Genomic DNA, 23,482 nt, shown 5'->3' on the forward strand with positions numbered 1-23,482 from the left:
ACAAAATCAAATACCTAGGGATAAATATAAGAAAAGGTATTCAAGATCTCTACTTTGTAAGCTACAAAAACATTTCTGAGAGAAATAAAGATCTAAATAAATGAAGCTACACCATGTTCTTGAATTAGAAGACAGTATATATAGATAGATGTCAATTCTCCTCAAACTGACTCACAGTTTCAACTAAATTCCAGCGACCTCAGACTTAGGACAGCAAAAATAAAATAATAAATAATTAAAATGTATAAGGCAGTTTTTCAGATTTTGAGAATCTTTGGAGACTTTTAAAGACAATAGAGCTAGTTTTTACTTAACAAGGATCCATCTAATTTGCTAAATCTGCAAAAAAATCATTAAAAGAATCAGAGCATGGAATTAGTGAAGTAACTTGGATTTCAGTGCTATCTGTGTCCATAGATCTTGTCAGTGACCTTAGACATATTACTGAACCTTTACTCATTAGACATACAGTTGGCAGACCCTTGTTGACTCATATAAACTTTACTGAAAGCAACTCAATTAATAAAATATTAATTTATATAACTAAAAGAGGGGAAATGGGACTAAAAACAAAAGTAAAAATAATCTCTTGAATTAATGTACAGTAAATTAAAACAATTTACCCTATTCTATATTGATATGAATTTAATCTCTAACGAAATTCACTTTCTTTTTAAAAATAAGTGTGTTTACCTCTTTTACCTTAAATTGAGCTCTATTTTTAACTGTTAATGTTTCTTTTCAATAATGAGCTACATTTCTATTTAAGTTCTAAATCAGATTTATTTACCCTTGGATAGACCTCATCTATTGCATTGATGATAGTATTAATATGAACACTCCTGAATACACTGGTACTCTTATTTGAAAGACAAATTATTTTTATATATGTGCTACAGTGCATATACACAGTCACATATTTATAAGATTTAGGAATATGCCTATAGCTCTTGAGTAAACTACCAATTTTTAAAATTAAAGCATATATAATAAAAGCATAATATAGAAAAATTTATAAAATCAAATATAAATTGGCTGGGATTTAAAGAAATTCTGACTGGAGTCTACTGTAGCCTAACGTATGCCTGCCAAGTATTTTTGCTTAAAATACAATTGCATATATAGTTTGCATGAATAGCCATGTAGCATCTAGATTAATGGCAAAATTAAGCAGGGCCTCTCTAATCAGTTCTCTAATAAACTGAAGGGGAAAAAGAGTGAAAATTTACCAGCAGTAAAAGGATGGAGTGGTAGACAATCTTGAGTCATAAATATTAAAAAATGAAACTGAAACTTCTGTTATAAAATGACTTAACGTAACTCCTAACCCAACCATCAACCCACCAAAGTAGTACTAAGAAAAGAAGGCAAGTCAACCAACCCCTAAGAATTGTTCACTAATTTCCTACAATATAGAGAGAAGCAGGTCTAGAATGTGCATAGGTGTGGTCCTAAGATGAGTAAAGGAATAATCTTTAAGGTCCTGAGATGAGTAAAAAAATAATCTTTGAGAGTGAAAGCTCCCAGCATTCCAATGGAATGGTCATAAGTGCTTGCCATTTTTCAAAGATGACATCCATAAGAACTGGGATACATCCTAGCTCATGAAGTTACATATTTCATGGGATCTCAGAAGAAAGAGCTGAATCCAGTTCCACCATCCACAGTTGAACTGTCCTCTTCCCCTTCCACCTCCAACCTCTTAATACTCACCTTCAAATCGCAGAATAAATAGAAGGCAATATCCAATTTGTTGGGTGTGTACAGAGAAGGGCAGAATGCACGTGATAGGTGACAAACTAAATAAATAGAGAAAAATTTACAAAAATAAGTGACCCATACAATACCAGAAATAAATGGAAGGTCTAGGTCAGTGGTAGTCACACCTTGCTGCATTTTGGAATAACTATCATGCCTAGTCCAAATCCCATACCAATTAAATCAAAATCTCAGGCATTAGACTTCTTTAAAGCTCCCCAGGGGCTTCCCTGGCGGCGCAGTGGTTGAGAATCCGCCTGCCAATGCAGGGGACACGGGTTCGAGCCTTGGTGCGGGAAGATCCCACATGCCGCGGAGCAACTAAGCCTGTGCGTCACAACTCCTGAAACCCACGTGCCTAGAGCCGGTGCTCCACAACAAGAGAAGCCACTGCAATGAGAACTCCGCACACCGCAATGAAGAGTAGCCCCTGCTCGCCACAACTAGAGAAAAGCTGGAGCGCAGCAACAAAGACCCAATGCGGCCAAAAATAAATAAATAAATTTATAAAAAAAAAAAAGCTCCCCAGGTTACTTCAATAACTGCAGGGAAAGTTTGAGCAGTGCCTCTCAAACATTAATGTGCATAAGGATCACCTAGGGATCTTGTTAAAATGCAGTTTCTGTTTCCGTAGGTCCTGGGTGGGGTCTTTGCTTCTGCATTTTTTTTTTTTAACATCTTTATTGAAGTATAATTGCTTTACAATGGTGTGTTAGTTTCTGCTTTAAAACAAAGTGAATCAGTTATACATATACATATGTTCCCATATCTCTTCCCTCTTGCATCTCCCTCCCTCCCACCCTCCCTATCCCACCCCTCTAGGTGGTCACAAAGCACCGAGCTGATCTCCCTGTGCTATGCGGCTGCTTCCCACTAGCTATCTATTTTACATTTGGTAGTGTATATATGTCCATGACACTCTCTCACCCTGTCACATCTCACCCTTCCCCCTCCCCATATCCTCAAGTCCATTCTTTAGTAGGTTTGTGTCTTTATTCCCATCTTGCCACTAGGTTCTTCATGACCTTTTTTTTTTTTTTTCCTTAGATTCCATATATATGTGTTAGCATACTGTATTTGTTTTTCTCTTTCTGACTTACTTCACTCTGTATGACAGACTCTAACTCCATCCATGCTTCTGCATTTTTAATAAACCTCCAGGTGATACCAACATCTCTGGTTTGAAGACCACACTATGAGAAGAAAGAGTATAAATAAAACTGATGATGTAAAGTTGAGAAAAATAAAAGCAGAAAAGCATGGAGATTATGTAAATATATTTTGTTAAATAAAAAAAGACAAAAAAAACAAAGGAAGATAAAGAACATAAAAGCAAAGGCAGTCAAGTAATCCAGTTGGAAAAAAAGTAGCAGAATCTGGAAAGTTGTTGTGTGCCCCAGAGTTTAATAGAAATTTGAAATGGGTAAAACATCAGCTCAAAAAGAAGGTACAACAACAGGTAAAAAAAACAGAAAGGGAGAATGCCAAGTTAAGTGGGAAAGATGGAGAACCAAAACACTATCAGATATCTAAAAACAGAAAAAATAAAAAAAATTAGGGTTGTTAAATAATCTGAAGGAACCACAAAAAACAAAAGTCAAAAGGATTAAAACAAATATTGAGAGAATGACAGACATCAATAATATTGATAATTCAGTCTGGATAACAGGTATCTCCTAATTAAAGAATATAATAAGTGGATCAAAAAAAATGTTAAGAGACATACGGGAAATATTCTCTTAAATGATGAAAAAAATGAATCCATACCTTGTAAGGATATAACACATCAGAATGTAAAATAGTCAAAGTTAAAATATATCCTTGATAAGTTACTTAATTTCAAGAATAAAAAAAAAGTTTGCAGAAAAAAATGAAGTTACTTGTAAGTACAAAGAGAAAAAAAAAGGTTCAAGACTTTTCCACAATATCCTTCAGTGTCGTAAGACAATGCAAGAGGTCTCCAAAGATCTAAGGAAAACAAAAGTATACGCCAAGAATATTTTAAGTGGCTAATCTTATTCAGTTACAAATGCAACAGGGAGATATTCTTGATCATGAAAAAACTCAGAGAATACACACAAATTCCTTCTGAAAAAAACAAATGCTTTAGTCATCATCTGCAACCAACCAAGGCATAAAGCAAAATGAGAAAGTTGGGAATGGAGAAAGCCATGTTAAAATTACTGAAGCTGACTCTGCTTGTGGTATGACACAGAGAGGAGCTTTGTGGACCTGTTTCCCAGAGCAGAACTGTTGAAAATTATTTAAAAACAACATTTAAAGTTTCTGGAAGTGCTCCTAAGTACATACAGAAAAGGAGGAAACATTTATTCAAGAAAATCTACTAAAACTTTGTAAGGACAGCGTGACTCTATGGTATTTGAACCATGATCTCCAATTTAGACTTGGTGTATCCAAGAACACAAGGTTCCTTCTCCCCTCAGCTCCCAGATAGAGGGTTATCTTTCTAGGGGTTGGGGGTGCAGAATATTAGTATTTCTCAACATGGACCGCTTTCTATTGCTGAGGCTAAGTTCTAAGTGGATGCAGATGAGAACTGGGGGTTTCCTTCTTCTGCCCTGCCTCAACTTGTGGGATGGAGGCTCTGTCTTGAGCATGATGCTGCTGAGAATACTGGGAACTGACTGCCCTCCTCCCAGCTTGTAAGGCAGTGGTTCAGTGCTGGGAAAGTCAGGCTGAGAGAACTTAAAGTTAGTGCCAACCCCACCCCACCAAGGATTCAGCATCAAAAGCAGGGTTGTTACTTAGAAAGAAGCACACCACTGTCCCCCTACCCACAGCCCCAGAGCTGTGGCTCAGAGAATTTTCCCAGGATGAGAAGCATTCTTAAAATACATAGCTCCTAATCTCTTCCTAAAGGAACTGACTTCAATTACAACAGAGTATGGAGAACTTCAAGCCTAAGGGGGCTCTGAAAAGCAAAAGTGGTGCTGTGGCGAAAGGTAATTGGGAGAAAATTAGTAGATTCATTGGAGATATAGGCCAAACAGGATGGATTGTTTGTCAGAGAGAATGCGGGAACAAGACAGCTGAGAGGATCCCTCCTGGGGTCAGAACAAATTTCATACACTGACCTCAGGAATTATCCCAATGAAGCCCAAATTTGATTGGATCCATTTGTAGAGCAGAGTATTCCCTAGAGCATTAATAAAAGACAACATTAGGAAAAAACAGTCAGAAATTGGTGGAGCTTCACAACTGCATGTAGTCAGGGATTGAAACAGTGATGAAAAGTCCTGCCAAAACAACTGGCATCTCAGGGTGACTGGTCATACCCAAGGCTGCACGTACTGGGGAGCAATGTCAGAAATAACACTGTGTGAGGGATATGGACTTTATTAAAATAATCCAGCCAGTCATTAAATAAATAAACAAGCAACAATAGCAAGCTCCAGAGTAGAGGACCAAGCTCCAGAGTAGAGGACCAGTACTCAGACTGGCTACAATATATCAATTAAAATGTACAGTTTCAAACAAAAAATTAGAAAGAAACGGGAAAGTATGATGCACAGATCAAAAGGAAAATAAAAGAAAGAAAGAGCAGGCACCAGAAACTGCCTGTGAGAGTAACCAGATATCTGATTTAACAAATCTTAAAAGTAGCCATTATAAATATGTTCAAAGAATAACAATGATTAAAGTAAAGGAAGGTAAGAGGATAACACCATACCAAATAGAGAATATCGATAAAAAGATTTTAAAAAATTAAACAATGACATAGACATTGTGGAGTTTTAAATTATAATAACTGAAATAAAAAATTCATGAGAAGAGTTTCACAGTAGATTTGAATGGCAGAAGAAAGAATTAGTGAACTTGAAGATAAATCAATAGACATTACATAATGCAAAGAACAGAGAAGGAAAAAAAAAAAAGAATTGAGAAAAATGAACAGAGTCTCAGAGAAATGTGGGATTCAATTAAGTACATAAACTTACATGTAATGGGGATACCAGAAAAAGAGGAGAGAGAAAAGAGCAGACAAAATATTCGAAGAAAAAATGGCTGAAATTTTCCCAAATGTGTTGAAAACCATTAATCTACACACCCAGGAAGCCCAATGAATCCAAAGGATAAATGCAGAGAGATCCACAAACAGAGCCACCATAAAAAAATGTTGAAAGACAAAAAAATGTGGAAAATCTTGAAAACAGCAAGAGAAAAAGGACTCATAATTTGCATGGAATCCCCAATAAAACCAATTAGCTTAATTAAGCTAACTTTACATCAGAAAAAAATGGAGTCCAAAGGCATAATATATTCTAAATATATATAGAGAATATATATTATATATTCTAAACGCTCAAAAAAATATTGTCAACCCAAAAGCCTATGTAGAAGAAAGCTATCTTGCAAACAGGAAGGTGAAATAAACACATTCTCAGGCAAACAAAAACTGACAAAATCTGTTGCTAGCAGATGACATATAAGAAATACTAAAGGGACCGTCAAGATGCCGCAGCAGTAAGGCGTGGAGATCACCTTCCTCCCCAGAAATACAACAAAAATACATCTACATGTGGAACAACTCCTACAGAACACCTACTGAACACAGGCAGAAGACCTCAGACTTCCCAAAAGGCAAGAAACTACCCATGTACCTAGGTAGGGCAAAAGAAAAAAAGAAAAAACAGAGACAACAGAGTAGGGACGGGACCTGCACCTCTGGGAGGGAGCTGTGAAGGAGGAAGTTTCCACACACTGGGAAGCCCCTTCACTGTGGGGTGTGGGCGGGTGGGAAGCTTCAGAGCCACGGAGGAGAGTGCAGCAACAGGGATGCAGAGAGCAAAGTGGAGAGAAACCCGCACAGAGGATCGGTGCCAACCAGCACTCACCAGCCTGAGAGGCTTGTCTGCTCAGCCACTGGGGCGGGTGGGGGCTGGGAGCTGAAGCTCGGCCTTCAGAGGTCAGATCCCAGGGAGAGGACTGGGGTTGGCTGCGTAAACACAGCCTGAAGGGGGCTAGTGCACCACAGCTAGCTGGGAGGGAGTCCAGGAAAAAGTGTGGAATTGCCTAAGAGTCAATACACCATTGTTTTGGGGTGTGCGAGGAGAGGAGATTCTGAGCACCACCTAAACGAGCTTCAGAAACAGGTGTGAGCCACGGCTATCAGCGCGGACCCCAGAGACGGGCATGAAACGCTAATGCTGCTGCTGCCGCCACCAAGAATCCTGTGTGCAAGCACTGGTCACTATTCAAACCTCCCCTACTGAGAGCCTGTGCAGCCCGCCACTGCCAGGGTCCCGTGATCCAGGGACAACTTCCCCAGGAGAATACACAGCACGCCTCAGGCTGCTGCAAAGTCACAGTGGCCTGTGCCACCTCAGGCTCACCCTGCATTCCGTACCACTCCCTCCTCTCGGCCTGAGTGAGTCAGAGCCCCCTAATCAGCCGCTCCTTTAACCTCCCCCTGTCTGGGCAAAAAACAGATGCTAGAAGGCGACCTACATGCAGAGGTGGGGCCAAATCCAAAGCTGAACCCCAGGAGCTGTGTGAACAGAGAAGAGAAAGGGAAATCTCTCTGTGCAGCTCAGGAGCAGTGGATTAAATCTCGACAATCAACTTGATGTACCCTGCATCTGTGGAACAGCCGAAAACACAATGAGTCATCCCAAAATTGAGGCGGTACACTTTGGGAGCAAATGTAGACTTGGGGTTTGCTGTATGCGACTGACTATTTTCTGATTTATATGTCTATCTTACTTTAATTTTTAGCACTTGTTATCACTGGTGGATTTGTTAATTGGTCTGGTTGCTCTCTGCTTTTTTTTATTTTTAAATTACTTTTTACATTTTTTTATTTTAATAATATATTTTAAAATTTTTTTATTTTAATAACTTTATATTATTTTATTAGTTTTTTTCTTTCTGTCTTTTTTTTCTCCCTTTTCTTCGGAGCTATGTGGCTGACAGGGTCTTGGTACTTTGGCTGGGTGTCAGGCCTGAGCCTCTGAGGTGGGAGAGCTGAGTTCAGGACATAAGACCACCAGAGACCTCCCGGGCCCAAGTAATATCAATCAGTGGGAGCTCTCCCAGAGAACTCCGTCTCAACGCTAAGACCCAGCTACACACAATGACAAGCAAGCTACAGTGCTGGACCCCCTATGCCAAAGACCTAGCAAGACATGAACACAATGCTACCCATTAGCAGAGAGGCTGCCTAAAATCATACTAAGTTCACAGAAACCCCAAAACACACCACTGGACGCAGTCCTGCCCACCAAAAAGACAAGATCCAGCCTCATCCACCAGAACACAGGCACTAGTCTCCTCCACCAGGAGGCCTACACAACCCACTGAACCAACCTTACCCACTGGGGACAGATACCAAAAATAATGGGAACTACGAACCTGCAGCCTGCGTAAAGGAGACCCCGAACACAGGAAATTAAGCAAAAAAAGATAGAGAAATACGCAGCAGATGAAGGAGCAAGGTAAAAACTCACCAGACCAAACAAATGACGAGGAAACAGGCAGTTTGCCTGAAAAACAATTCAGAGTAAGGATAGTAAAGATGATCCAAAATCTTGGAAACAGAATGAAGAAAATACAAGAAATGTTTAAAAAGGACCTAGAAGAACTAAAGAGAAAACAAACAATGATGAACAGCACAATAAATGAAATTAAAAATTCGCTAGAAGGAATCAATAGCAGAATAACTGAGGCAGAAGAACGGATAAGTGACCTGGAAGATAAAAGAGTGGAAATAACTACTGCAGAGGAGAATAAAGAAAAAACAATGAAAAGAATTTACGACAGTCTCACAGACCCCTGGGACAACATTAAATGCACCAACATAGGGGTCCAAGAAGAAGAGAAAAAGACAGGGACTGAGAAAATATTTGAAGAGATTATAGTTGAAAACCTCCCTAATATGGGAAAGGAAAGAGTCAACCAAGTCTAGGAGGCACAGAGAGTCCAATACAGGATAAACCCAAGGAGAAAAATGCCAAGACACATATTGATCAAACTCTCCAAAGTTAAATACAAAGAAAAAAATATAAAAAGCAGCAAGGGAAAAGCAACAAAAAAACATACAAGGGAATCCCCATAAGGTTAACAGCTGATCTTCCAGCAGAAACTCTGCAAGCCAGAAGGGTGTGGCAGGACATATTTAAAGTGATGAAAGGGAAAAAACTACAACCAAGATTACTCTACGCAGCAAGGATCTCGTTCAGATTTGATGGAGAAATTAAAATCTTTACAGACAAGCAAAAGCTAAGAGAATTCAGCACCACCAAACCAGCTTTACAACAAATGCTAAAGGATCTTCTCTAGGCAGGAAATACAACAGAATGAAAAGAACTACTATAACTAACCCAAAACAATTAAGAAAATGGTAATAGGAACATACATATCGATAATTATCGTAAATGTAAATGGATTAAATGCTCGAACCAAAAGACACAGACTGGTTGAATGGATACAAAAACAAGGCCCATATATATGCTGTCTACAAGAGACTCCCTTCACACTTAGGGACACATACAGACGAAAAATGTGGGGATGGAAAAAGATATTCCATGCAAATGGAAATCAAAAGAAAGCTGGAGTAGCAATGCTCATATCAGACAAAATAGACTTTAAAATACAGACTATTACAAGAGACAAAGAAGGACACTATATAATGATCAAGGGATCAATCCAAGAAGAAGATATAACAATTGTAATTATTTATGCACCCAACGTAGGAGCACCTCAATGCATAAGGCAAATGCTAACAGCCATAAGAGGGGAAATCAAGAGTAACAAAATAATAGCAGGGGTCTTTAACACGCCACTGTCACCAATGCACAGATCAACAGAAATGAAAATAAATAAGGAAACACAAGTTTTAAATAACACATTAAACAAGATGGACTTAATTGATATTTATAGGACATTCCACCCAAAAAAAACAGAATACCCTTTCTTCTCAAGTGCTCATGGAACATTCTCCAGCATAGATCGTATCTTGGGTCACAAATCAAGCCCTGGTAAATTTAAGAAAATTGAAATCGTATCAAGTATCTTTTCTGACCACAACACTATGTGACTAGACATCAATTACAGGAAAAAAACAGTAAAAATACAAACACATGGAGGCTAAACCATACGCTACTAAATAACGAAGAGATCCCTGAAGAAATCAAAGAGGAAATCAAAAAATACCTAGAAACAAATGACAATGAAAACACGACGGCCCAAAACCTATGGGGTGCAGGAAAATCAGTTTGAAGAGGGAAATTTATAGCAATATAATCCTACCACAAGAAGCAAGAAAAATCTCAGATAAACAACCTAAACTTACACCTAAAGCAATTAGAGAAAGAAGAACAAAAAAACCCCCAAAATTTAGCAGAAGGAAAGAAATCATAAAATCAGATCAGAAATAAATGAAAAGGAAATGAAGGAAACGATAGCAAAGATCAATAAAACTAAAAGCTGGTTCTTTGAGAAGATAAACAAAATTGATAAACCATTAGCCAGACTCATCAAGAAAAAAAGGGAGAAGACTCAAATCAACAGAATTAGCAATGAAAAAGGAGAGGTTACAACTGGCACTGCAGAAATACAATGGATCATGAGAGATAACTACAAGCAACTCTATGCGAATAAAATGGACAACCTGGAAGAAATGGACAACTTCTTAGAAATGCACAACCTTCCGAGGCTGAACCAGGAAGAAATAGAAAATATGAACAGACCAATCACAAGCACTGAAATTGAAACTGTGATTAAAAATCTTCCAACAAACAAAAGCCCAGGACCAGATGGCTTCACAGTTGAATTCTATCAAACATTTAGAGAAGAGCTAACACCTATCCTTCTCAAACTCTTCCAAAATATAGCAGAGGGAGGAACACTCCCAAACTCATTCTACGAGGCTACCATCACTCTGATACCAAAACCAGACAAAGATGTCACAAAGAAAGAAGACTACCAGCCAATATCACTGATGAACATAGATGCAAAAATCCTCAACAAAATACTAGCAAACGGAATTCAGCAGCACATTAAAAGGATCATACACCATGATCAAGTGTGGTTTATCCCAGGAATGCAAGGATTCTTTTTTTTTTTTTTTTTGGGGGGGTTTATTTATTTATTTATTTATTTATTTATTTATTTATTTATGGCTGTGTTGGGTCTTCGTTTCTGTGCGACAGCTTTCTCTAGTTGCGGCAAGTGGGGGCCACTCTTCATCGTGGTGCGCGGGCCTCTCATCATCGCAGCCTCTCTTGTTGCGGAGCACAGGCTCCAGACGCACAGGCTCAGTAATTGTGGCTCACGGGCCTAGTTGGTCCGCGGCATGTGGGATCTTCCCAGACCAGGGCTCGAACCCGTGTCCCCTGCATTGGCAGGCAGATTCTCAACCACTGCGCCACCAGGGAAGCCCAAGGATTCTTTAATATACACAAATCAGTCAAAGTGATACATCATATTAACAACTTGAAGGATAAAAAATAGATGATAATCTCAATAGATGCAGAAAAAGCTTTCGACAAAATTCAGTACCCATTTATTATAAAACCTCTCCAGAAAGTAGGCATAGAGGGAACTTACCTCAACATAATAAAGGCCATATATGATAAACCCATAGCCAACATCATTTTTAATGGTGAAAAACTGAAACCATTTCCTTTAAGATCAGGAACAAGACAAGGTTGCCCACTCTCACCACTATTATTCAACATAGTTTTGGAAGTTTAGCCACAGCAATCAGAGATGAAAAAGAAATAAAAGGAATCCAAACCAGAAAAGAAGAAATAAAATTGTCACTGTTTGCAGATGACATGAAAGTATACATAGCGAATCCTAAAGTTGCTACCAGAAAACTACTATAGCTAATCAATGAATTTGGTAAAGTTGCAGGATACAACATTAATGCACAGAAATCTCTTGCATTCCTATACACTAATGATGAAAAATCTGAAAGAGAAATGAAGGAAACACTCCCATTTACCACTGCAACAAAAAGAATAAAATACCTAGGAATAAACCTACCTAAGGAGACAAAAGACCTGTATGCAGAAAATTATAAGACACTGATGAAAGAAATTAAAGATGATACAAACAGATGGAGAGATATACCATGTTCTTGGATTGGAAGAATCAACATTGTGAAAACGATTATACTACCCAAAGCAATCTACAGATTCAATGCAATCCCTATCAAACTACCAATGGCATATTTCACAGAACCAGAACAAAAAATTTCTCAATTTGTATGGAAACACAAAAGATCCCAAATACCCAAAGCAATCTTGAGAAAGAAAAACGGAGCTGGAAGAATCAGGCTCCCTGACTTCAGAGTATTCTACAAAGCTACAGTAATCAAGACAGTAGGGTACTGGCACAAAAACAGAAATGTAGATCAATGGAACAGGATAGAAAGCCCAGAGATAAACCCACACACATATGTCCATCAACAGATGAATGGATAAAGAAGATGTGGTACATATATACAATGGAATATTACTCAGCCATAAAAAGAAACGAAACTGAGTCATTTGTAGTGAGGTGAATGGGCCTAGAGTCTGTCATACAGAGTGAAGTAATTCAGAAAGAGAAAAAGAAATACCATATGCTTACATGTATATATGGAACCTAAAGAAAAAAATGGTTCTGAAGAACCTAGGCGCAGGACAAGAATAAAGATGCAGACATAGAGAATGGACCTGAGGACACACGGAGGGGGAAGGGTAAGCTAGGATGAAGTGAGAGAGTGGCACTGATATATATACACTATCAAATGTAAAACAGATAGCTAGTGGGAAGCAGCTGCATAGCACAGGGAGATCAGCTTGGTGCTTTGTGACCACCTAGAGGGGTGGGATAGGGAGTGTAGGAGGGAGACGCATGAGGGAGACGATGTGGGGATATATGTATATGTATAGCTAATTTACTTTCTTATACAGCAGAAACTAACACAACAATGTAAAGTGATTATACTCTAATAAAGATGTTAAAAAAAAAAGCAAAAAAAATAAAAAAACAAAGAAAAAACAGAAATACTAAAGGAAATTCTTCAGGCTGAAAGCAAGTGATCCCTGACAGTAATTTCAATCCAAATAAAAAAAAAGCACTGGTAAGGGTGATTATGTAATTATAACAGACAGTATAAATGCATTTTTTTCTCATTTCTTTTCTTAACTGATTTTAAAAGCAACCATATAAAGCAATATGGGTATAATTTATCATATAAAAATTAAATGTAATATATTTGCAAATAACAGCACAAAAAGGTGGGTGGTAACAAAACTGTACTTGGCTAAGAAAATGACTGCAGATGGTAACTTAATCCCCCAGGAATAAATGATGAGAACCAGATATGTTTAATAAGAAAGTTAATACAACAAAAGCTATAAATATATGCTTGCTCTCTATTCCTCTCTCAGCTTCTTTAAAAAACATTAAATTTTATAAAGCAATAATTACAGCAATGACATGTGTTTATAACTTTAGAGATATTATACGATTACATATAATGCAAAAAAGGGTGGAAAGGAATACATATATATAGGAACAGAATTTCTATAGCTCAATGGAATTAAGTTAGTATAAATCTACAGCCGAATCTGAAAAGTTAAGATGTATGTGGTAAGTACAAGAGCAACCACTAAGGAAATAACCCTCCAAAAATACTGAAAAAAATCACTAAAGAAATTAAAATGCTACATTACAAAATATTCACTTAATGCTAAAGAAAGCAATAAAGGGATAGAGGTATAAAAAAGATATGAAATATATAGAACACAAAAGGAAAATGGCAGCTGTAAATCCAACTATATCAATAATAATATTAAATGTGAATGGATTAAACAATCCAATCAAAGGCAGAGAGTGTCAGAATGGAGGTAAACAAGAGTTACTACATGCTGTCTAGAGAAGGCACACTTTAGGTTCAAAGATACAAGCAGATTAAAAGTAGAAAGATAAAGAAAGATATGTCATGCAAATCGCAACTATAAGAAAGAGGGAGTGGCTATAATGATATCAGGGAGAGCACACTTTAAAACAAAAAAATGCTAAGAGAGGTAAAGAAGGATACTTTATACTAGTAAAATGATTAATAAATCAGAAAGATGTAATAATTATAAATATTTATGCACCTAATAGCAGAGTACCAAATTTTATCAAGGAAAACTGACAGAAATAAAGGGAGAAATAGGGAATTCAATAATAATAGTTGGGGATTCAACACCCTACTCTCAATAATAGATAAAACAATCAGGCAAAGATGAATAAAGCAACAAAAATTTTGAATACCACAATAAACCAACTAGACCTAACAGACATGTAGAACACTACATTCATGAACAGCAGTGTATCTTTCTTAAGTACACACGGAACATTCTCCAGGTAGAGTATATGCTAGGCCATAAAACAAACCTGAATACATTTAAAAGTATGGACAGAATACAAGTGTGTTCTCCAACAACAATGGAATGAAATTAGAAATCAGTAAGAGAAAGAAACTTGGGAAGCTATAAATATGTGGAAATTAACACACTCCTAAATTATCGAATGGGTCAAAGAAGAAATTAAAATGGAAATTAGAAAATACTTTGAGACAAATGAAAACAAAGACGCAACATACCAAAACTTACAGGATGCAAATTTATAACTGTAAATGCCTATGTTAAAAAGAAGAAAGACCTCAAATCAGTAACATAACCTTCCACCTTAAGACAATGGGAGAAAACAGAGAAAACTAAACCTAAAGCAAACAAAAGTAAGGGAATAATAAAGATCAGATCAGAACTTAATCAAATAAAGATTAGAAAATTAATAGAGAAAAATCAATGAAACCAAAAGCTGCTTCTTTGAAAAGATCAACAAAATTGACAACTTTTGTTGAGGGCTGAAAAATTACTCTCTGCCCCACCTTCCAATTGATATTCATTATAATCTCTGGAACTTGTGAATGATACTTTACATGGGAAAAGGTGTGGTTACATTACGGATCTAGAGAAGAAGAGCTTAAGCTGAATTATCCAAGATGTGGCCAAAAGGCTATTACAAGTGTCCTTATAAGACAGAGGCAGAGGAAGATTTGACAGATAAACAGGAGAACAGAGAGAGAAGGAGGTAAAATGACTACAGAAGTAACAAAGATGCCAAGGATAGCTGCAGCCACCAGAATCTAGCAGAGAGGCATAAAAGGAGTTCTTCCCTAAGGACTCCAGAGGGAGCATGGCCCTACAACACCTTGATTTCAGACAATGAGAGAATGAATTTCAGCTGTTTAGGCCGCCCATTTTGTGGTAATACTATGGCAGCCAGAGGAAATTAATACATCTTTAGCTATATTGACCAAGAAAAGAAGAAAGAAGACTCCAATTACTGGATTTATAAATGTAAGAGAAGTCATTACTAATGACACTACAAATATAAAAAAGGATTATAAAGCAATACTATGAATAATGTGTATCAACAAATTAGACAACTTAAATGAAATGGATAAATTCCTAGAAGACCACACAACTATTAAAAGGTTTCTGCACCACTTAAAGTGGTAGAATGTTGATATCCATAGGGTGGGATGAGACACATATGTACAGTGTAATACCCAGAACCAGCACTACAAAAACTATACAAAGATATACACTCAAAAACACTAATAAATAAAGAAGAAATCCTAAAACAATGTCCCAGTAATCCACAGACAAGCAGGAAAAGAGAAACAGAAGGAAGAGAATGAGAGGAAACAAGCAGAAAACAAATAAGAAAATGACTCTAAACATATAAATATATTAGGTACTAACATATCAATGATTACCTTAAATGTAAATGTTCTAACTATACACCAATCAAAAGAAAGCAACTGGCATTTTGGATTTAAATAAATTGACCCAACTATATGCTACTAACAAGAAACCAAAATTCAAAATTTACCACTCTGAATGAAGTGTAGAAAACTTATTTCAAATGGAAAGTAAAAAGATTTTAAAAGGTAAGCAAACATTAATAAAAAATGAACAAGTGGCTATATTAACATCTGATAAAGTAGACTTCAGAGTACAGAAGGTTATTAAAGACAAATAACAGTGATAAAATAACCATCCAAGAAAATATAATGGTCCTAAATGTGTATGTACTAATTGACAAAGCCTGAAAATACATGAAGCACAAACCAATAGAGCTGAAAGGAGGAATACACAAATCTACAATTGTAGTTGCGGGCTTCAGCACTCTCCCAATTCCAGCAAATCAGAAAATGAGTAGGAGATCTGAACAATACAATCAATAGATCCAAGTGACATATACAGAAAAATCCACCTCAAATCAGCAAAGTACACTTTTTTTTTTCAAGTGCTCATGTTATATTCACCAAGATTGACCATATCTTGGCCCATACAACATACTTTACAAATTTAAAGAATTGAAATCATACAGAATATGTTCTCTGACCTTAATGGAATCAAACTAGAAACCAATAATGAAAAGACAATAGAAAAATTTGTAAACAACATACATATAAATAACCCTGGTTCAAAAAAAGAAGTCTATTTAAAACACATATAATTGGGTAAAAATTAAAATACAATATATCGAAATATGTGAGATGCAGCATAAGCAGTTCTGAGAGGGAAATTTATAATACTAAATGCTTACATTAGAAATGAAGAATGGTCTTAAATCAATAATCTAAGTTCCTACAGAAAGAAACTAGAAAAAGAAGAGCAAAAAAAAAAGCAAGTAAAAAAGGGAAGTAATAAATAATAGAAATAATGATATTAAAAATAAAAAAGCAATAGAGAAAAATCAATGAAACCAAAAGCAGTGTTTTGTTGTTTGGTTTTTTGTTTGTTTGTTTTTTCACCATGCCATGCAGCATGCGGGGTAGCTCCCCAATCAGGGATCGAAACCCTGCCCCCCTGGAATGGAAGCATGGAGTCTTAACCACTGGACTGCCAGGGAAGTCCCCAAAAGCAGGGTATTTTTGTTTTTTTTTTAATTAATAAACCTCTAGAAAGCTTGACAAAAATTAAAAGAAAGAATATACATATCAATATCAGGAAGGACAAAGGTGGTATTACAACATACCCTGCAGCCATTAAAAGGATAATAAAGGAAAAATACAAATAATTTTACACAAATAAATTTGACAACTTTTCTCAAAACCCACAAACCACCAAAACTCAACCAAGATGAAGCACAGATTCTGAAAAGTACTATAACCATTTAAAAAATAGAATTCATAATTTAAATCTCTAGGAAAAGAAATCTCTACATTCAGATGGTTTCACTGGAGACTTTTACAAAACATTTAATGGAAAATTAACACCAGTTCTACACAATCACTTCCAGAAAATAGAAGAAGAGGGAACACTTCCCAACTCATTTTATGAGGCCAATATTACCCTGATATTAAAACTACACCAAGAAAATACAAAGAAATAAAACTACAAATCAGTATCTCTCAAAAACTTAAGACACAGAAATTTTCAACAAAATACTGGCAAACCAAATCCAATAATGTATAAAAAGAATTATATACCGTTATCAAATGGAATTTATTCCAGATATGCATGGCTAGCTCAATTAGAAAACCTATTAATGTAATCTACTATATCAACAAGCTAAGGAACAAAAATTGAATGATTATATCAATTAACACTGAAAAAACACTTGACAAAATCCAACACCCATTCGTGATAAAAGTTTGGAATACAGGAAATTACTTCAACTTGATAAAGAATATGTAAAAATAACCTACAGCTAACAGTATACTTAATGATGAAAAACAGAATGCTTTCCCCTAAGATCAGGGACAGGGCAAAAATTTCTGTTCTCATAACTACTATTCAACATAATACTGGAAGTTCTAGCCAGAATAATAAGGCAAATAAATGAATATATATACAAAATACATAAAATATATAAATGAATATATATACAAAAATCATACAGATTGGAAAGAAAGAAAGAAAGCTGCTCTCATTTGCAGAAGACATGACTGTGTACATAGAAAATCCAAAGAAATCTACAAAAAAATCTAAATTTATAAGTGCTTCCAGCAATGTCACAGGATACAAAATCAACATACAAATACCAATCACATTTCTATATACTAACGCTGTCCATGTGGAAACAAATTATTTAAATTATAATTACTCCAAAGAAAGTGCAACACTTAGATATTACTTAATGCAATCCTTAAAAATGCAATACTTAACAAAACTGTTGTGGGATCTCTGTGCTGAAAATTATAAAATGGTGATGAAAGACATCAAAGACAACCTAAATAAATGGAAAGACATACCATATTCATGGAATGGAACACTCATCATAATAAGGATATCCATTCTCCCCAAGTTGATCTATAGGTTTAATGCAATTCCTATCAAAATCTCAGTAAGTTTTTTAAGAAAGAAATAATGTTATTTTAAAATTTGTATGGAAAGACACAGGGCTTAATATAGCTAAAATGATCTTGACAAAGAAAAATAAAGTGAGAAGAATTACTCCATCCGATATTAAGGTTTACTATATAGCCACATTAATCAAGCTCTGCAGTATTAGTGGAGGAATTGACACAGAGACTAATGCAGCAGAATATAGAATTCAGAAATAGACCTACCCAAAATGCTCAACTGTTTTTTGAAAAAAGTGAAAGAGCAATTTAATGAAGGATAGTCTTTTCAACAAATGGTTGTTGGAGCAACTGGATACCATAGGCAAAAAAAAAAAAAGAATCTCAATCTAAAACCTTACATCTTATACAAAAATTAACTCAATACAGACCACAGATGTAAATGTAAAACACAAAACTATAAAACTTTTAGAAATAACCATAGGAGAAAATCTTCTAGGTTTAGGGCTAGGCAAAGAGTTCTTAGACTTGACATCTAAAGAGTGATCTATTAAAAAAAAAAGTTGGTAAAATTAAAAACTTAAAATTGATAAATTTTAAAACTTTTGCTCCATGAAAGACCATGTGAAGAGGATGAAAAGATTAGCTACAGACTGGGAGAAAATATTTACAAACCACAAAAACAAAATAGGACTAATATCCAGAATATAAAGAAATCCCAAAATTCAATAGTAAATTTTTAAAATAAAAAATAGTAAATCCAAATAGAAAATATACAAAGTACATTAACAGAGATTTCTGAAGAGGATATACTGAAGAGGATATACAGATGGTAAATAAACACATGAAAAGAGATTCATTATCCTTAACCATCAAGGAAATGCAAATTTAAACCAAATGAGGTATAACTACACACTACACACACAGCTATAATAAAAAATAGAGAAGAAAAGCAGTAGACTTATTTAAAATACAATTTATAGGTCGAGTCAAGTGTATATACGCATGGAGAGACGTCTAAAGTGATCACCAAGTGTGAAAACTAGTTATTTCTGGGTGGAGGGAATCTGGCTGAGTTATACCTATTTCTTCATATTTATTTGTAGTAATTGAACTTTTATAATGTATTGTTTCAGAGATCATAAAGTCATTAATTTGGAAATATCAATAAAGAATAAAATAAGCAATAATTCTACTCAACTAACCTAGTCAGATTTGGCATGTGACAGAAGAGAGCCACACATGTTGACCTCCATCCCTTCTGGTCCTCAGATCTTGATCTGGGGCATTGCATACCACTTTCTTTGGTAGACCCTTAGGGCACAGTGGAAATTGTTTACTCCTTTTGTTCCTTAAAGATAACATTCAGTCAAACTGAGGGCTAGTGACAGCAATTGCTATTTAAGGTAACTGTCACTCATTTTATACAATTTCCAAAGTATTTGGAAAATTGTGTGAAAAAAGTTTTTAAACAAATATACATAATGGAGTCATTCCTCCACAGCAGCATTTAAGTGTTTTCTTTCATCATTTGCTTTTGTTGTTGTTATTGTTATTCTATTTACAGACATCCCAGGGAGGAGTTGGACAATCCACAGTTGCCCACAGTAGGGCACAACCTATATACACTTTCATTAATATATAAATCACTCTGTATGTTCCTTCAGTTGTAAAATACAGACAGCAATTCCCACCTTGCAGGTTTTACTGTGAACATTAGATAATCTGCCAGTAAAAAGTTGGACAGAGTGATTAGTTTTATTTATAGGAATTATCCTTCTAGACTGGGAGCTCCTCTAAGGCAGGATCTGTGACCTACCCATTTCTAATGGATATGAATTTGCATCACAACTCAGAGGTATGTGACTATGACTTTTTTTTAATGTTTTAAATTCAAATTAAATATTGTTCCAAATCCTCACTAGAAGTCTGCCCTGCTCACCACTGTCCAGTACTTTTCAGTAGTCCCACGATGTTTAGACTATACAGAAATGTAGAGAGTGATCTCTGGTTTTAGTTCTTTGAGCTAGTTGTTGAGAAGCTTACTATAACCAAATTCAAGTGGTCCTATTAAAGACAAGAACACCTCTGCTCACAGAAACCTCTTCCCTATGCCTCATTTGGCCAAGGCCCTTTAACTACCATGTTTCTCAAGACTAGCGGCTCTTCTGTGCCACATCGTTCCATGCCCTTTCCCTGGTCCTTCCACCTCTTGGGACATAGTTTCAGCCACCTCTTGGTTCCTGATCCACAGTCCAACCCTTTATCTCCCTGAATCTGGACTTTCTAAATCACAAGTCTTTGAGATCTTTCTCAGAACATAAGAAGGCCTAGAACCCAGAATAGTACCATCTCACTTCTTGAAGTATGTGTGTGTGTGGCAGGGTGGGAGTTTATAATGAACCCACAGAAAAACAAAACCACCACTTTTTTCAGGTTATCCCACCATTCACTTTTGTATCCCCAATGCCTAACATAGGCCTTATACTCTATGCCTGGTATAGAGTAGGCACCCATCAATATTTAATAAGTGTGCAAATGGACCACAGGCAACACAGGTGAACTCTCATTAGGCGTGCCAACTGTAAGATCCTAGAACACAGCTAGCACACTGTTCACTTAATTTTTTATTAAGCATACATGTCATAAACCTGCTCGCCTCCTTGGCTATGCCATTGAAAGTCCCACGTCTTAAAGATAAGGTTAGCCAAACTTCTGCAAGCAAGTTGACAGGACACCCAGCACCTGGAGGACTCTGTTACTTTACACTCATCTCTGTAAATACACACGTCTTAGGAAGCCAGACAAATGACTGATTGTCATGTCTGACATTCTATATTGTAAATCAGAACAGTATAATAAAACTTCAGCTATTGAGAGCTATGTTTTCAAAATAATTCTTAAAGTTTCACAATATCATTAAACTTTTAACCATTTTGAATGAATACCTTTCTAGAATACATTATGTATATCCCTGCTGTCTTGAGCAAATCACAGCAAACATAATTTAACCTTTCTGTGACAATTTAATGTAATCATTACAAACATTCATTATTCCAGCCCATAGAAACAGTGGTGCCTTCTGGGCACTCTGGAGTAAACTGTGCTCTTTACACGGCAGGAAATGACCCTGACTGCTGGATATTCCTAAACCCACAAGAGCTGTCTTTCATAATTTTTGGGTATTTTTTTTATAAGCATTTTTCTCACTCCTTGCTTGATAATGGGAAATGATGCTTTTTTGGATGTCTTTCCTTCATAATTCTTAATTATTTTGTAGCTAAATTGCTAAAGCTTAGAATATGGGAAACTAGCCTCTTTTTTTTTTATTTAGGAATACAAAGAACAAATAGTTTCTGGTTTTCATGGGGCTTGTACTTTGTCAGCTATTCTTGCTAAAAAGGATGTTCAATTTAGGTTCCTTTGGGTTCATAGCTATGTGGAGGCCATGATGTTGCAGATAGCTAACTGACATGTATTTACATGGTACTTGTACTTTTCAGAATAACGTCATGGCTTTGAACCATTTGCTTCTCATACTGGTCCTGTATTATTTTATATATTTTATAGATGAGAAGAGCTGCAGTTTAGAATGTCCACATCCCCTTAGTCAATGTAGGGGCTCCAAACTTTATCCCTTGCCTATTGACACCAAAGCCTGACACAGTTCACAACAAACTACAGATGTTCTGGTCTATTAAAAACTAATTGACCCGACACAGTCTGATAATCTCACACAAATGATGAAATGGTTGATGGAATTTTTAGATTCAGACTATTTCTTCTCATATATTTTGAATCAAATCTCAACTATTAATCCAGCTACACACATGCACACTAACTAGAAGTTTGGGAGCTAGAAGAAATTAAGCAATGGCAAATAACACCAAGAAGTAAGCAAATATTAGATGGATAGATCGGTAGAGACATAAATGGATAAGAAACTTTGTTTATGGTGATTACTTTACTACATTTCCTCCATCAATGGTTATGATAAATGACAGCATTGGTTCCCCACTGGTTGTTAGTTTCTGGGAGTGTCTCTAACCCTTTTTTATTCACTTAACCCTGCTCACATCTCTGCTAGTGCTCCCCCATTATTCATTTTTTATTTGCACAGTCTGGGGTTAACTTGTTTCCTGCTAGGACCCAGGTTGAGGCAGCCCTGTTTCCTTAAAGCATCATGAAAGGTTGCTGAAAGTTCATGTAGACTTAGAAGAGGAACATTTAGCATAGAGATGGGGGGGAGGGTCATGAGAAACCATCAGATCCCTGAAGAAGTTTCAGTTTCTTATGACTTTTCCGTTCCAGGAGGCATGTCTATGATTTTCCACCTTATTCTGTGATGTCCCTGTATCCTTGCAATCCCCATTCTCACCCCTCCACTACTGTCATGCACATGCAAATATTTTTTCCTGATGGATATTTACTCTCTGTGTTTGCAATTTCTTAGGTTTAGAATCTTCTTTCATCTTTCTGTATTTAATGTTCAGAACACAAACACATCTCTGAAAACAAGAGGATCAAGTTCTCAGAATAAGCTTCCCGAAGATCATCTATTTGTCTATGCCAAACTACATTCCATATTCAGCATGTGCAAAATTGACACATTCATGAGAGAAAGACTGTGAGTAATAAGATGGGTGTATAACAGCAGAGCACCTTCCTTATCAGTACAGATATCCAAGTATTTCAGATCATTCTGAACTGTGGCCAGAAGCTAACATTTCTGGACAACCATATTCTGGCTCTGTCTAGCTGTCCTGGCCTTACCTCTCAGATAAGATCTACTTTCTCACTGTGCTCATAGATCACAGAATGCAAGAATGGATTATGCTGAGGACCTATCTACTCTAGTTCCTTCATTTAATAAATGAGGGCTTTACTTAAAGCCCTACAATGCTGTGCTGGGTAGGCAGGTGCAGTGCTTAAGGGCTGGATCATGGAGTCAGGTTTCCTGGGAGTTTGAAACATGGCTCATCACTCAACTGTGTAAACTTAGACAAGTTTACTTAGCTTGTCTGTGCTTAAGTTTTCACATCTGTATAATGAGGATAATGTATCTACAACAGGGGTGTTGTGAGAATTAAATGAGATAATATCTAGAAAGGGCTTTACAACACACATTTATAATCAGTAAATGGGATTAGGATGCTGGAAGGAAAATTAAGTCATATATTTTCATGAAGAATTAATCCTTAATAACTCTACAGGAAACATCTTCTTCTTTGCAGATGATGAACCTGAGGCTCACAGAGTTTAAGTAACTTGCGCAGTCACAAAGTTCTTGCTCAATGGAAAAGATACAAACCCAGATCTCCCTGAGCCTAAAACCCATGCTGTGACCTCTTTATTCTGAGTTTTTCAGCTCCTCCCATGGCCCTTCCCAATATTCAGTCA

Source organism: Balaenoptera physalus (assembly GCF_965194825.1).
Source record: "Balaenoptera physalus genome assembly, chromosome: 2".
Lineage (NCBI taxonomy): Eukaryota > Metazoa > Chordata > Mammalia > Artiodactyla > Balaenopteridae > Balaenoptera > Balaenoptera physalus.